Source organism: Heterocephalus glaber, unplaced genomic scaffold (genome assembly GCF_053883595.1).
Source record: "Heterocephalus glaber isolate CG9 unplaced genomic scaffold, H.glaber_assembly_v1.0 deba00000281, whole genome shotgun sequence".
In the NCBI taxonomy this organism is placed as follows: domain Eukaryota; kingdom Metazoa; phylum Chordata; class Mammalia; order Rodentia; family Bathyergidae; genus Heterocephalus; species Heterocephalus glaber.
Genome location: NW_028258139.1, coordinates 15,092,727 through 15,108,710, shown reverse-complemented (window position 1 = coordinate 15,108,710; position 15,984 = coordinate 15,092,727). Strand labels below are relative to the sequence as shown.

At 39.3% G+C, this 15,984-nt stretch overlaps 1 protein-coding gene and 1 pseudogene across 31 annotated transcripts in view; one reads left to right on the top strand and one right to left on the bottom strand.

Moving 5' to 3' along the window:
- The window catches only part of Ptk2 (protein tyrosine kinase 2), a 347,380-nt gene that overhangs the window by 250,597 nt on the left and 80,799 nt on the right, over positions 1 to 15,984 (bottom strand). For 12 of the 31 annotated variants that reach the window (XM_087187130.1, XM_087187131.1, XM_087187134.1 and 9 more), the window contains 2 exons: positions 5,001 to 5,055; positions 4,221 to 4,411 (listed from right to left, as the gene is read on the bottom strand). The exons of 7 other annotated variants lie outside the window; for them this stretch is intronic. The gene's annotated coding sequence lies outside the window, so the exon portion shown is untranslated. Of the gene's footprint in view, positions 1 to 1,360; positions 1,523 to 3,843; positions 3,936 to 4,220; positions 4,412 to 5,000; positions 5,056 to 14,003; positions 14,135 to 15,984 lie in introns of those variants that run through there. 12 more of the 31 variants (XM_087187070.1, XM_087187090.1, XM_087187051.1 and 9 more) reach the window with 8 other exon arrangements.
- Positions 9,539 to 11,122, top strand: LOC101716675 (polypyrimidine tract-binding protein 3 pseudogene; annotated as a pseudogene).

Here is a 15,984-nt window from a genome sequence, read left to right as displayed (position 1 = left end):
TTTTTCATTCAAACTAACTGCAGTCTAGATCATGACAAAAATTAAGCTATTTAAAAACACCCTACTTGGGCCGGGGATCTAGCTCAGTGGTTTCGTTGCCTGCCTCGCAAGCAGAAGGACCTGAGTTCGATCACCGGTACAAAAAAAAAAACAAAAAACACCCTAGTTTAGCAGGAGGATAAGAACTAAGTTCCTGGTGCCTTGTTCTTTGAGCACATATAATACACACGGATGTTCAATATAGTTCTAACTTTCCTAAAATACGGGTAATTTTGTTAGTTATACAATTCCATAAACTAAATTAAACTCAAATACTTAACTGTGCAAACAGCCAAAGCTTTATTTATGAATTCAGTAACTTCTGAAAACCAGAGCTGAACAAAGGCTGAAGAGAACAAGGGGAACGTTTGTTCCCAGGGATGCCTAGAACAGTATGTCTCAGTTTTGTGCTACTCTGCATGGTGGCTTGTCTCCAGGCTGTACTTTCAGGATCCTGATAGCAGCCAGAGCTCCAATGACCTCTCCTAGGCCCCAAAGAAAATACATTATCTCCAGTATGAACTCTGACCCCAGGAGACACTAGGAAGAAAGGGGGCACCTGAAAAACATAAGCAAGCAGTCTAGAAAAAAAAAAAATCAGAAGAAACAAGCAAACAGAGCAGTTAGAACCTAGGAAAACATCCCTAGCTTCTAGCATTACTGAGCAGAGGTAGGACCCTAGAAGTCTGCTGTCATCATGGAAAGAAGCAAGCACACCAAGTAAGGACCAACTGTTTCACCCCATAAGAACAGCTGCACAAGTAATTCAAGCAAACTGTGAGTTTACCCTGCAATGTACAACTCTCAAAAGCTAAAAAATTCAAGACATTTTTACCAATCATCTACTATATTCTACACAATAAACCCTGAATGCATCTGTCACACCTTCTAAGTGCATATAGAAAAATAAGTGGAGGGGAGAAGAGGCACAGAGCTAAGGCACTGGCAGTGATTGAAGGAACACAGGCAAACCAGAGAAAAGGGAATATGGAGAAAGAGGAAGAGGGATGGACCCAGTTTGTGACCTTAATCAGTGGAGGGGGGCTTTCTCTGCCATCCTTCCTACTATCTTAACATTTATTTCAATATTCAAATATCTTCACTTCCTAATATAGAAGATCCTAAAGGTGTAAAAAGTTAAGATATGAAAAGATATTAATTCCTACAGGCCAGAGAGGAGGGTGACTGACAGGGCTCACCTGGACTGACGCAGCAGCCATGGAAATATTAGGAACCAATCCAGGCTGCTGAGAAGAAAGGGCCTAACAGAACAGGACAAAGCTGATACTGCCAACAATAACAAGGAATAACCTATACCTACCAACCTAAGAAGTAGCTGAGCCAGACATGGTGACACACACTTGATTATCTCAGCTATTCAGGAGGCTGAGACAGGTGCACTGAAAGTTCAAGGCCAGGGCCGGGGATTTAGCTCAGTGGTGCCACCGCCTGGCTTGCAAGCACAAGGTCCCAAGTTCAATCCCTGGTACCAAAAAAAAAAGAAAAAGTTCAAGGCCAGTCTAAAGACTTGGTGAGAACGTGTCCCAAAATAAAATAAAAGGCCTGGGGGTATAACTCAGTGGTAGAGTACTTGACACTAGCATGTACAAGGCCCTGGGTTCAATCCCTAATACCAAAAAAAAGTAGCTGTTTCTTTGTCTCTACAGAAGAGGCAAATGAGGTTCAAAGAGGTCAAGTAACTTGCCTAAATGCTAACATGGTGATATTATTCCTCTTATTTTTTCTAAACTAAATAATAAAAACAAATTATGCTTTGGGGGTAGATAATTTTTTTTTGGTACTGGGGATCTAACTCAGACCTTCCGCTTGCGAGGCAGGCAGCGGAACCACTGAGCTAAATCCCAAGCCAAATTATGCTTTTAAATTCCTAATCCAGTAACATTTTGAAAATAACAAAAATAAACTACAGTTAAAGGCAACATAAGTTAAAAAGTTTTAAAGTCTTCTATGTTCTCATTATGAAATTCTATACAGTACAGTGATACAAAAACTACAATTCATTGAAAAAAGGTGCTGTGGTGTTTAAAACAAACTCTTTTAGTATCCTTATAGTTTTTTGTGTATTTTTTGGTTTTGTTTTGTTTTTGGTACTGAGGATTGAACTCAGGACCTTGTGCTTGCCAGGCAGGCACTGTGCTACTGAGCTTCATCCCTGGCCCTCCTTAGTATCCTTATAGTTCAAAACCTTAGTCTTCAGTCTTCCTCGACTTTTCTTGGGACTCTTTATTTTAATACAGCCCATCAACAAAAGCCATTATCCTGACTTTCAGAATATAGCTAGCTAATATCACGTATTTCACACTCTATCTACTGCCCTTATCCTGGCCTAGGCTGTTGCTGGATTATAACTATAGGCCTCTGACCTGCTCTCTCTACTTTTATCCTCAACCGAGCAGCACCTGCACTGACCCTTTCGTAACAGCAGCCATACCATTTTAATCCTCTGCTCAAAATACATGAACAGTTCCCCAATATTCCCAGAATAGGTACTGACATACTTAGCACAGTCTACAAAGCCCTTCAAGGCTCCCTTCTCCCTACAGCCCTTATCAGCCTTATCTCCTCAAATCTCCTGATTTCCTCCACTACACCGGCCTCCCTGCCCCTATGCCCACCTCAGCACCTCTGCATCGCCTGTCCTTCCATAGGGGACACTCTTGCTCCCAGTTATCCTGGCTTGTACTATTTTCCCCTACAAAGCTTTTGTTCAAATGTACCTACTCAGTGGAGTCTATTCTGATTACTCTCTAAAACTGCATGGCTCCTCCACTTCATTTTTTCCTCACATGATTTATTTAATACAGTACATTATGTTTCTGTTCTGGCTGCCCCAGCTACTTTTCGAGCTTGTGGCAGGAATAAATTTTGTCTGCTATGTACATACATTATCCTTAGGATGTTACCAAAATGATAAGGTGTGTGGCCACATTCCACCCCCTCCTGTTACTTTCACACAGTAAAAAGATGGCAAAAAAAGATTTCTGCTTCAGTTCCCAGCCCATGGCCATACAGAAGGTAGGCAGATATTCTGGGTGTCACTAACAGTATGAACTGCCTCTATTCTGGATACCACTTTACTTCCAGGAGCCAGTACAGGACATACAATGGACAGATAATAAATGAATAAGTTCATTAAACATTATAAAACCCTTCCATTTTCAAGAATATGAGACTGGAGAAAAAAAAAATCAATGTAAAAATCTAAGAAAATCATGCACTTCCTCTGCTCATCCAACATAAAAAATAAATCACACAATTGTAGTACTGATACTTCTATTAAAATTATCATTGCAAATTTTAGTAGAGCAAAAATGAAAACAGCATGAGATTAGATGAAAATGTTTAGACTAATAAACAATGCTGTCATCAGACCAGTAAGCAGAAAGGTGAACTTCAAACCTTCATATACTACATACCATTTTGTCCAGTCTGGCTTACTTTTAGGAACCTGGCCTTAAATGAGAAGGTTTTGGAAATGAACTGCTAGCCGGATGTGTTGACATACACCTATAATCCCAGTACTCTGAGAGGCTGAAGCATGAGTTCATGAGTCTCTATCTCAAAATGAATGAATGAATGAAGAGGGCTGGGGGTATAGCTCAGTGCAAAGGCCATAGGTTGTCCAATAAAAAAAGAAACGAGGGCCGGGGATTTAGCTCAGTGGTTCTGCCGCCTGCCTCGCAAGCACAAGGTCCCAAGTTTGATCTCCGGTACCAAAAAAAAAAAAAGAAATGAACTACTTATGTCACCAAAGGAGTTCATAAAAATACAAAACTGACTTACATATTTTTCATACAGTTGTTATGGTTTCATTTGCCTTAATCCCAAACACAAGGGTAGTATTTCTTGGAAAAGCATAGTACTGATAAATGTTTCTATGTCAGCCAACAGGAGGAATGTTAAGAAAAAAATACAGTTCTTCATATTATACATGTATGCTTCTAAATTTTCTTCTCTTATTCTTCTCATGTTTGCATTAATCAGGAAGTTATATACTAACTTTCAAATGTTAGGTATTCTACACAAAGTTTATTACTTCCATTAAGATTATTATTTTTGTCACTGCATCTGTTTCCAATATGATTTTCAAGAAAATTTTAGATGACTTATGGCTTCATAACGATTAAAGAAGTATTTGTTGTAATAAAGGATATAATCACCTTCTGAACACAGACAGACAACAGGTCTCACAATACAACAAATTCCCACAGTCACGGCACTGGTACTGTTCACTTTCTTTGCAGAGTTTCATAACAATTACTGTACTTCCCTTTCGTTAAAGCTTGAGGAACTCTAGGGAGGCTGAGGAAGGCACCATAAATGGAAGACTGCAAAGGAGCCCCAGGTCTACCTGTGAGACAAAGAAAGAATTGTTTCACCAGCTTGAACCTCAGCTTTTGTATCTGTAAAACAAGAACAATGAAGATGCCTATCACAGAGTACTGACTATGTGTGGGCTATAAAAGAGCACAATAGCAGCGCTAATGATAATGAGATCGTCATGATAATGCTGAAAATAAGCCTGAGCTTGTTATGTGCCAAACCTTGATCCAAGTATTTCAACTCATTTAGTTTTTATTAACAGCCAATCCCAGGAGGCAGATACTCTTACCCCTAGATGAAAACTGAAACACAAAGAGACTAGGTCACAGTGTCACACAGTTTTTAGGTTGCAAAGCTGAAAATCAAATCTAGGCAATCTGGCTTTAGAACTGCATTCCTCCAACTTTGCTGCAGTGCTTTATGTCTATTTTCTCAACACTTCCAATAATGTAGATGGTGTTACAATCTGCATGTGACATGTGAACAAACTGAAAAAGAGAAACTAAGTAGTATGCCTAACATCACACCTAACTGGTCAGTGGCAAAGCTGGTATACACATTAGATACTTGGACAACAGGCAGATCACATTGAAACCACCACCCTTAATATCACCTACCTCCAGAATTTGCAACAGCCTCCAGAGAATAATCAGGAAACAGGCCCCATTTGGCCTGCAAAAGATGAACGAACCATAGTGAGGACCAAAGAGGAACAAAGAAAAGAAACAAAAAGAATCTGAGCTGTTTTCATTCCCTGCAGTACCCTAGTTCACAAACCTTGAGGCTCATGAGCCAGTCCTCTGGGTTTAGTAATCCTGATCTGGAACAATTCAGATAGAAGCCACCAGAACACAGGCCAGATATGCAACTGGTACTTGAGGCATGCATCAAAGTCACAGGAAAATAAATATAACCACTCAGCAAAGCAATACTGAAATACACTGTATAAAAGATGGGAAAATGTAACTCTTACCAAGAAAATCTTATTATTTCTGCTCATTGGGTAAGATAATAGTTACCTTTAAAATGTGTATTTTCAAGTACTTCCAAAAATGAATCTAAAAAAATGGAAGAAAATTCTGAACTCATTATTAACCTATACAGTACTAGAGTATTTCCACAAACTCTAATTAGTGACTATTCTTATTTCTGTTTTGCCATATAGGAGACAGAGCTAATTTGTAGATTTAGAAATAGTTGAGAAGTTAATTTTTATCAATTTTTTAAAAGCTCCTGAATTTTATAAGAACAGTGCAGTAGCTTTTCAAATATAGTGGTAAAGACATAACCATATAAGACATGACATGAACTCACTGAGATATCAACCTAGTCATATATGTTATGAAACAATGTGTTTCAGGCATGATAGGCTGAGGCAGGAGGATAAAAAGTTCAAGCCCATCTTGGATAACTTAGCAAGACCCTGTCTCAAAAAGAGCCTTCCCAACAATGAACCTAACTGTATTTTATACCTAAAATGTACCAATAAACTTAATGAAAAAAAAAGAGCTGGTGATATAGCTCAGTGTAAAGGCCCTGGGTTCAATCCCTAACATTGGAAAAAATAACATTTTTTTTCCTTATACTAACCATAACTCAAATTTAAAAAGGCAAACAGAGTAGCTATTTAATGTTAACAATGCTCAAAGTAAGTTTAGGACTTCAATTGTATTAAACATGCAAGCAGACACATCCAACTTAGGTAATTACTTTATCATCATGTTTTAACACTATGAATCCAATTTATTTACAATTTGATTGTTCACCTTATTTAGCAAATAACAGCAACCATACCATCCAAGTTAGGAACCAAAAGCACTGAAAATCACCAGAAGGTTAGCAAGGAAATCAGGCTTTGTAGTCCCAAACACACTAGTAGAAAGGTCTGATAGTGTCTGGTGCTGGGAGGACCCCTTGTGGTGGTCTCTGCTATAAAGCATAAAGAAAAAAAAAAAAAATCAACCGTAAACATTTGAAATTATCCCTCATGCTTGAAAAGGCAAGCCATTTCTACAGTCTGACTCCAAAATCTATTTTCAAGAAACATCAGCACCATCCAGCCTGGTCCAAGCCTAGGCACATCCCAAGCACCAGGCACATAACACAGTTTCTCTTCTTCCAAACACAGCTACAGAGTGGTAGGCTTTCTTTGTTATTTTCCCTTCTCTGTTTCTCTACGTTTTGTTTCCCTTCTCTATGTTTCTACTAGTATCAATGGATACTACTCCAGCTCACCAAGAAAGTTATGGAGTCATTTGTCCAATTCTACCTAAAATTTTTATTATTTAAAAATGTTAGGATCAACTCACATCCATTATGATGGCTACTACTTTTTTAAATAATAGTAAGTGTTGAAAAGGATGTGAAGAAATTGGAATCTTTGAGCACTGTTGCTGGGAATGTAAAATGGAACAGTATGAAGGTTCCTCAAAAAATGAAAACGAACTACTATAGGCCCCATTATTCGCACTTCTGGGTATATATCTGGAAGGACTGAAAACAGGTCTGGGAGAGGGATTTGTACACCTGGGTTCACAACAGCCAAAAAGCTGAAGTAATTAAACTGCAGTGATAAAAAAATAAAAAGTGGTATACACACACAATATACACATACTTTATAAAGTAAATTCTAACACATGCTACAATATATAGGTGAACCTTGAGGATATACTGGTAAGTGAAATAAGCCAATCACAATTCATGTATATGAGGTATCTTAAAAAGACAAATTCTGGGCAGGGGATTTAGCTCAGTGGTTCCGCCTCCTGCCTCCCAAGCACAAGATCCTGAGTTCAATCCCTGGTACCAAAACCAAAAAGACAAATTCATAGGCACCGAAGTAGAATGCTGGTTAGCACTGGATGGAATGAGAGGGGAAATAAAAGTAGTAATTTAATGGTCAGAGAACTTCAGATTTTCAGATGAACATTCTGGAGATATGTTCACAAAAATACAAGGTACTTTAAACTGCACACTTAAAAATTGCTAAATTTTAAGTGTGTACTTTTTCTGTTTATTTTTATCAAAATTTAAAAACTTCATAAAATGTTGAAACAAATACATTTTATTTATATTTTACAACAAGCCTACAAGTGTGATACAATGTCTAATTTCATAGATGTGGGGGAAGCTTTGAGGGTTAGAAACAACCCTAAAGAGAAGAGGCAGGCCAGGCATGGTGGTGCATGCCTGTAATTCTAGCACTTGGAGGCTGATGAAGGAAGATTTCCATGAATTCAAGGCCTGCCTGAACTACATAGGAAGACACTGTCTCCAAAAAAAGAGAGAGGGAGAGACATAGAGACAGAGAGACAGACAGACAGAGAGGAGGCAGGGGGAAAACCATAACCAATCACTGCCTAAACAGTCAATACTGGTCCAGCATTGTACATTGTGTGTGAGTTTTAAAATATTTAATCATCTAATAAAGTTTGGGATAATTACTAACATCACATTTCCAAGAAAGAGAGAACCGAAGCTCAGAAAGGTCTCATGATACAATCAGACTTCGTGAAAGTAAAAGTCGTGTGTCACCAAAGTTCAAATCATTTCATCTTCCCACCAACTTAAATTTGAAAGGCAGTTGAGTTCAAGTATTCCCTGAGTCCCAAGCTCAGTCACCCAGAGATGTGTGACCTTAGGCACTTTTACCCTAAACCTCTATAACTTAGTTTTTTTCATTAAGTAAAATTAAAGCTGCATCTACCTTTCACATCATAAAGAGAATTAAATGATACAGTCAACATAAAGAACTTCGAGAGTGCCTGGCCTACACTTAATAAAGGTTCCAGTCATTCTAAATGCACTGTTGTTTATATCCTCTGTGCTTATGCAACGAACTAGGTGTTAGGATCATCAAACCCAGCACACAGTCATAGCTCCTAAAGAGCTCACAGCCCACCAGAAGAAAAGCCCTTAGAGAGCTTCTCAAGGATTGATTTAATAAACTTCCAATGAATCTCCTTTAGGTTTAAGGTAGTTTGAGGCTTAAATAATTTATAGGTTTATTTGTAATACTGGAAACTGGAAACAGCCTACAGGTTTAATAGGAGGGGGAATGGATGAAGTTTAGGACACTGAAATAAGTGACTACACAAGCATTAAAAAGCCATGTTTTCTAAAACTTTGTTAGTGACATTGGAAAATGCTCATTAATGATGAAAGCAACATGTAGTAGGAAAAGAACAAGCCATTGCCCAGTCTTAGAACACAAGAATTTTTAAGATTTTTGTTTGTTTGTTGTTTTTAGAGACAGGGTCTCATTATGGAGTTCAGGCTAGCCCTAAACTATGTAGCCCAGGCTAGCGTTGAACTCACTAGCCGTGATCCTCCTACCTCAGCCTCCTGAGTGCTGGGATTACAGGTGCCACCACGCCCAGCGATTAGTTTTTTAAAAGGATAGAAAAGTGTGATGTGTATTAGTGTGAACCAAACTAGTACATCTGCCTGCCCTCTTTCTTGCATATGCAAAGAACACCTATAGGTCATTACACAAATAAAAGCAGCAATTCTACCTGAAGAGAACTGGGTAGAAATAAAATTGCTTAGCCTGGTGCAGTGGTGCTCCCCTACAACCCCAGCTACTCAGAAGTATGAGACAAGAAGGTTGCAAATTCAAGGCTAGCCTGGGCAATCCTGCATCAAAATAAAAAAGGGTGGGTATGTACCCAGTGGCAGAGCACTTGTCTAGCAAATGTGAGGCCCTGGGTTCACTCCCAATACTCCCACCTCCCTGCATGCAAATTCAGGCATGGTAGCTCATGCCTATAATTCCAGCTACTTTGGAGGCTAAAGCAGGAAGATCACTAGTTGGAGGCTAGTATGAACAACTGAAACTTAGAGAGACTCTGGTCTCAAAATTTTGAAAAGGGCTGGGAATATAGCTCAGTGGTAGAGGGTTCTCAGGTTCTATACATGTACTGCCAAAACAAGAAAAAATGAAATAAAAATAGGGTTAAGAGGGTGAGACTGGGGCTGGGAAGGTGGGGGCACGGTGGTGGCGGGAGCATGCCTGTCCCTGCCCCCGTTTCCCACTCTCCTTCCACTTGTGACTGCCGGAGCTTGTTGGTACCTGGAGCCGCCCTGCTGCCACCGCCTGCTTCCTGCGAGAGCCCATCAGTTTCTCCCACAGTACACTCCTCGATCTGGGCTATTGATGGCGGGGTTCGATGAGCGTCTTTCTTGCGGTGTCACTAATGGCCCTTCTACCATGAACTGTGTATATGCTAATGGAAATGATGACAAGAAATTTAAAGGAGATAGACCTCCCTGTTTGCCTTCCCGTGTTCTACATCTTCAAAAAATTCCATGTGATGTCACTGAAGAGGAGGTCATATCATTAGGTCTTCCGTTTGGCAAAGTAACTAATCTTATGATGTTGAAAGGCAAATGCCAGGCTTTCTTAGAAATGGCTTCTGAGGAAGCTGCAGTTACTATGGTAAATTATTACGCTCCTGTTACTCCTCATCTTCAAAGCCAGCCTGTTTATATTCAGTATTCCAATCACAGAGAACTTGAGACTGACAATCTGCCTAATCAAGCTAGAGCCCAAGCTGCACTGCAGGCTGTCAGTGGTGTCCAGCCAGGAAATCTGGCCCTTCATGGAGGTCCTTCAAATGAAGCCACAGTCCTACCTGGGCAGAGACCTGTACTCCAAATAACTATTAAAAATCTTTTTTATCCTGTTACTCTGGAAGTTCTTCATCAGATATTTTCCAAATTTGGCACAGTCTTGAAGATTGTCACCTTTACAAAGAATAATCAATTTCAAGCACTGCTTCAGTATGTATGCTGACCCAGTGAATGCACATTATGCCAAAATGGCTGTGGATAGCCAGAATATTTATAATGCACGCTGCACTCTGCGTATTGATGTCTCCAAGCTCACCAGCCTTAATGTGAAATAGAATAATGACAAAAGCAGAGACTTCACTTGCTTAGACCTTTCTTCTAGTGATGGTCAGCCATCTCTTGAACCCCCTATGGCTGCTGCTTTTGGTGTACCAGGTATAATATTTTCACCATATGTAGGGGCTGCTGGATTTGCCCCAGCCATAGGATTTCCTCAAGCTACAGGTCTGTCAGTTCCAACTGTTCCTAGAGCCCTCAGTCTGCCTGCACTCACCCCCTCTGCTAAATTGGAAGAATGGCCATTCCTGGGGCGAGTGGTATACTAGGAAACTCTGTTCTGCTTGTCATCAATCTCAATCCTGATCTTATCATGCCACGTAGACTTATTCTATTTGGAGTATATGGTGATGTACATCGAGTGAAGATAATGTTTAATAAAAAGGAAAATGCCTTGGTTCAGATGGTAGATGCAAATCAAGCCCAGCTAGCAATGAACCATGTAAGTGGTCAGAGACTTTATGGAAAAATGCTCTGTGCTACACTGTCCAAACACCAAACAGTTCAGCTTCCTCGAGAGGGACAAGACGACCAAGGTCTGACTAAGGATTTCAGCAATAGTCCTTTGCATTGGTTTAAAAAGCCTGGCTCTAAAAAGTTGCAGAATATTTTTCCACCATTAGCCACACTGCATCTTTCCAACATTCCCCCTTCTGTTACAATGGATGATCTGAAGAACCTTTTCACAGAGGCTGGATGTTCAGTGAAGGCTTTTAAATTCTTTCAGAAAGATCCCAAAACGGCACTCATTCAGTTAGGATCTGTGGAAGAAGCAATCTAGGACCTCACTGAACTTCATAATCATGATCTTGGAGAAAATCACCACCTCAGAGTCTCCTCTCAAAATCTACAATCTGACTTTCCTGTGAATTTTTCTCCTAAAACTGGACCATAATGTCAGTAAAACCTTCAGACATAGACTAAAGCAGCTCAAGACCAACTCTGCCTCTTTCACAAAAATAACTGAGTTTGATATTTAAGTATATTAAAAACATGGGATATTCTTTTTCTTTTCTTTTTCCCTGTCAGTATATAATCAAAAGTTTGTTTTCCTTTCTACCATGGTTTCTATGAAAGTATACCTGTAGAAAAAATGTGTTTTCAGTAATTTAATTCCTCACATTAAAATCAATTTCAAGAGGAGGAAAAAAAAAGAGGATGAGATTTATGAGTGAATGCACACTCGTTTAAATTCTGTAGGCTGTATTTTCTTTTCTTTTTTGGTACTGGCGATCAAACTCAGGATCTTGTGCTTGTGAGGCAGGCGCAGTTGTACCATGTATTTTCTATTCAAATTAAATGAACACAACAGCGACTGTGTTGAAAAAAACAATATAAGCCCCCAATATTGAAGAATGAAACAATACCTTTGTAAACAATACATCGGTCAAATAACAAAGCCAAAATATTTAAAGCAGAATAGTGATAATACCAAAATCGGTAGCATGCACCTGAATGAGTAGTTGAAGGAAGATAGCCTCAAGAGCTCACATAATAAAAAGGGAAAACCATCAACTATTGGTTTTTACTTTAAGAAGGCAGAAACAGGGCCGGGGATTTAGCTCAGTGGTTCTGCTGCCTGCCTTGCAAGCACAAAGTCCTGAGTTCGATCCCAGGCACCAAAAAAAAAAAAAAAAAAAGGAAGAAGGCAGAAACACAGGAGCAAATTACCACAGTAATCAGAAGACAAGACAGAAACAAGAATCTGCTGTGCACTGGGCCATGGGGCAAATGGGAAAATGAGTGACTCCAGTCCTGTCTTTATTTAAAATTTTGGTATCCCGTTCATCATGAATTGCTTGCACTCATTTTTTATTTTAACAAATATTGCATCAAACGATCATTTATCTTGATCACTGAGATTTTTGGTGATGCCTCAGATTTTGTGTCTAATACAAATGCCTGATGGTAGTCCCAGCCCTCCCCAAACATTTCAACATGCCACTCTCTCTCACTGGCTCCATCTTCTTCAACCCCGTGACCCCCCACACCCAGGGCATCACCTACGGGCATTATAAAACTGAAGACATTTCTGTCTAAAGCATGTTAAATACAATCACTCAATTTAAAAGTTCCATTCTAAGGGCCAGGGATTTAGCTCAGTGTCTGCCTCGCAATCGCAAAGTCATGAGTTCGATCCCTGGTACCAAAAAAAAAAAAGTTCCATTCTGGAACAATAAAGATATTTAACATTTATTTTTTCAAAGATCAGAACACTTCAGTAACTGAAATTGTCCAAATCTTACCTACTTTAACTGAAACAATTGCAATGCATTTTTCAACAGTAGACCAATGAATGCCTAAATTCAAAAATGTCTGAACTCATAAGTTGTAAAAATTTACTTGCACAATCAGTGCTTGATTACATGTATTTGCATTTCCTATGATATAGGAGAAGTTATACATTTATTCTCTTGTATCTTGTCCAAGGATCCTAACTAACAGCAGCCAAGATACAACTCTAACAGTCACACTAAGCCTCATCAGGACCAACAAATAAATGATGGAGAGGAGGGTTAGTAAATGATTCACTTGTTAAGAGTCCTCTTTCTTCCACACCTCCACCCCTTTTAAACCAGGAATTCATCGCTAATAACTGTAATGAAAAAATACTTGAGATATCTGAGTCTAAGGCAGTGGCTACAGCTGGCAGTAGTACTGCATTTCCTCCAGAAGAATTAGAAAAGTGAATAAAATACAAAAATCATCTGCTAGAAGACAGCAGCACTGCTACAACAGTGAAAACAGGAGGTGCTAAAACTTCAGGGGATGAAGAACCACAGAATCTTTTATCTTTTGCAGTTACTCTTATCTGTGGTATTTTATCTGGCAATTCTAGGAACAAGGAGGAGGCTAAGAATCTGGGTTCTACGTCTATAAAAAAAATTGCTGCCAAAGGACAGAAAAATCAGAAAAGATTTTGGCAAACTAAATCCTAAAAGCAAACGTAAGACATTTATCGGCAAATATTACTCAGCCATAAAAAGTAAGTATGGACACCTTAAAAACATTATGGTTAAGTGTTAAAAAGCCAGACACAAAAGACCAAACGAAATGATCCTAAAAAGACAATCTATAATAAGACAGAAAGTAGATTAGTGATTTCTCTGAGCTGGAGCTCTGAGTAATGGAGAGTGACTACTAGTGGATATAATTTCTTTTTGGAATAATGGAAAGGTTCCAAAATTGATGTTGATAACTGTACATTTGAAAAGGATAAATTACATGAGATGTGAATTATATTCCAATTTTTTAAAAACCCCACTAAGTCTGGCCCTGAGGTGCCACTGGGGACTTGCCTAGCATATTCAAGGTCCCAAGTTTGATCCCCAGCAACAAAAAATAAAAAGGAATGAATTTCAAAAACCTAACAGCAAAACCTCTAAAAAGCAATGAGTTGAGATTTATAGCAGTCTCACAAAGGTTAAAGATCCAGATAAAAGAAAGAAAAAGGTAACAAATATAAAATACACAAATTAGAGCTAAAGGGAAAAAATATATAAATACACATATACTGTATATTCATTCATTCATATGTATAATTAAAACCACTACCAGGTACACAGAAACAAGTTTCTGGAAAAATCGACCAAGAAAAGAAAATTCCTAAAGAAACTATAAATACTACTAAAGGTAAATTACAAATCTAACAGTTGTCGTTTTTTGGGGGGGGGTTTTTGCTCCAATCTTAATTAAATTTACAAGAAGCTTGCCTGTTGTGGTGGCACATGACTGTAATCCCAGCACTCGGGAGGCTGAGGCAAGAAGATCACTGTGAGTTCAAGGCCAGCCTGGGTTACATAGCGAGTTCCAGCCCAGCCTGAAATGCACAGCGAGATCCAATCTCAAAAAACAAACAAACAAATACATAAAATTATAAGAAACTGAAAAGATACCCCCACCAAGAAACCTAATCTTCAGGCAGGTTTTCCCAAATCAGTAAACAGCAATTGCACATTTCTAGTTGCTGATGAAAACTCCCTGGTATCATCCTAGATTCCTTTCTTTGAGAACCCCACATCCACTACATAAACAAATCATGTCAGTCCTACATTCAACACATCTGGAATCTACACATGTCACCAAATGCACTGCCACCACTCTAGTGGATCACCTCACATTTCCCTTCCTGAACAGCTAGGGCAGCTGCCTAACCCACTTTTTTTTTTTTAGTACCAGGGATTGAACTCGGGTCCTTGCGCTTGCGAGGCAGGTGGCAGAACCACTGAGCTAAATTCCCAGCCAGCTCACTCTTCTACTTTACCATACCATACCTCTGCCCTTTTAGACCTCAAACACGAGGATAAGCTTTTGTCAACTGAAGCATTCCTCTACACAAGCCATCCTCTGATGGCTCCCATCTCAGAACAAAGGCCCAAGACCTTATAATATCTCCAAAGCCCCTAAGAGCTCTGGAACTATCCAACTGCCCTGCTACACAGCTTCCAAGTTTTAAACATACAGCACTTATCATGCCTCATGTTGCAAAGTCGGCTAAAATACTGGTGAAATTTTCTAACCATCTGTTACAGGCTTGTCTTTTCTGCATGCAAAGTTCACTTCTAAAAACAACACTGTCACCAACAAGATGTTTCCTTTTCTAGTGGTTTTGATTATTACTTGTATTGCACCCTCAGCCAAATACTGACAGATAATAAGGTCTTCTTGGAAAAAATTTTGGCAGCAGTAATTACTTCTTCCAAAGCATAGTGCTGGGCTGGGCATATAGCTCAGTGATAAGAGCACTTGCCTAGCATGCCCTGGGTTCAATTCTCAGCACTGTGAAGGCAGGGAGGGTAGACATAGTACTTAATACGTCCAGCATTTAAAATAAGTTACTTGTAATACTGAACACTTTCGTTCCCTAAAATTAAGAAAATTTTATTCAAATGCGGTTTATCAGCTTCTACTGTGCCTTTCAACAAACTGGCCTCATCTCCTTAAGTACTATCTGTAGAAAGGACATTATCTTACATGCAAGGAATTTCTTTTTCTAAGAATAAAAAAAAAATCAGGTATGTAAATGCACTATGCTGTCCAGGCTGGCCTCAAATTCCTAGGCTCCTATAATCCTTCCAAATAGGTGGGATTGAGATAGAAGAAATAAAACTAGGTAGAAAGGAGACCAAGGAAATCAAGAATTTAAAATTATACTTTTAAAAGAAAAACTGCAGCTTCGGAACAAAACCCTGGTTTATTTACTTTCACCTACAAACTGTCTTTTTCCTCCAGCCTAGAAAGCAGCAGCAGTGTGGGAGACAGCCTAAGGCCTATCTCCACTTCAAACCCATGTGATGGCTTGCACTGAAACCTGGCAGACACAAAACACATCTGAGGTCACCCATACTGAACCAACTCACGCTCTCCCTCTCTCTCTTTGTACCGGGGATCGAATTCTGGTCCTTGCGCTTGCGCAGCAGGTGGCGAAACCACTGGGCTAAATCCCCGGGCCCAGAAAACAACCTTTAAATGTGACCTCATTTTCTAGAGCACCCATACTCTGCTCTTGAGTGCATCCTGTATCTTCCTCTAATAAATCTTTCTCATGCCTCTTTTTTACTGATGCAACCTGAAAATTCTCTTTCCACAACAGGAGTCAGCGAACCTGTATTACTTATTTTAAAGTGGTGGGTTAAGTTCCTTATTTCAGCCTCAGGAACCCTCAGACCCAGCCCATGAAAGGACTATAGCATA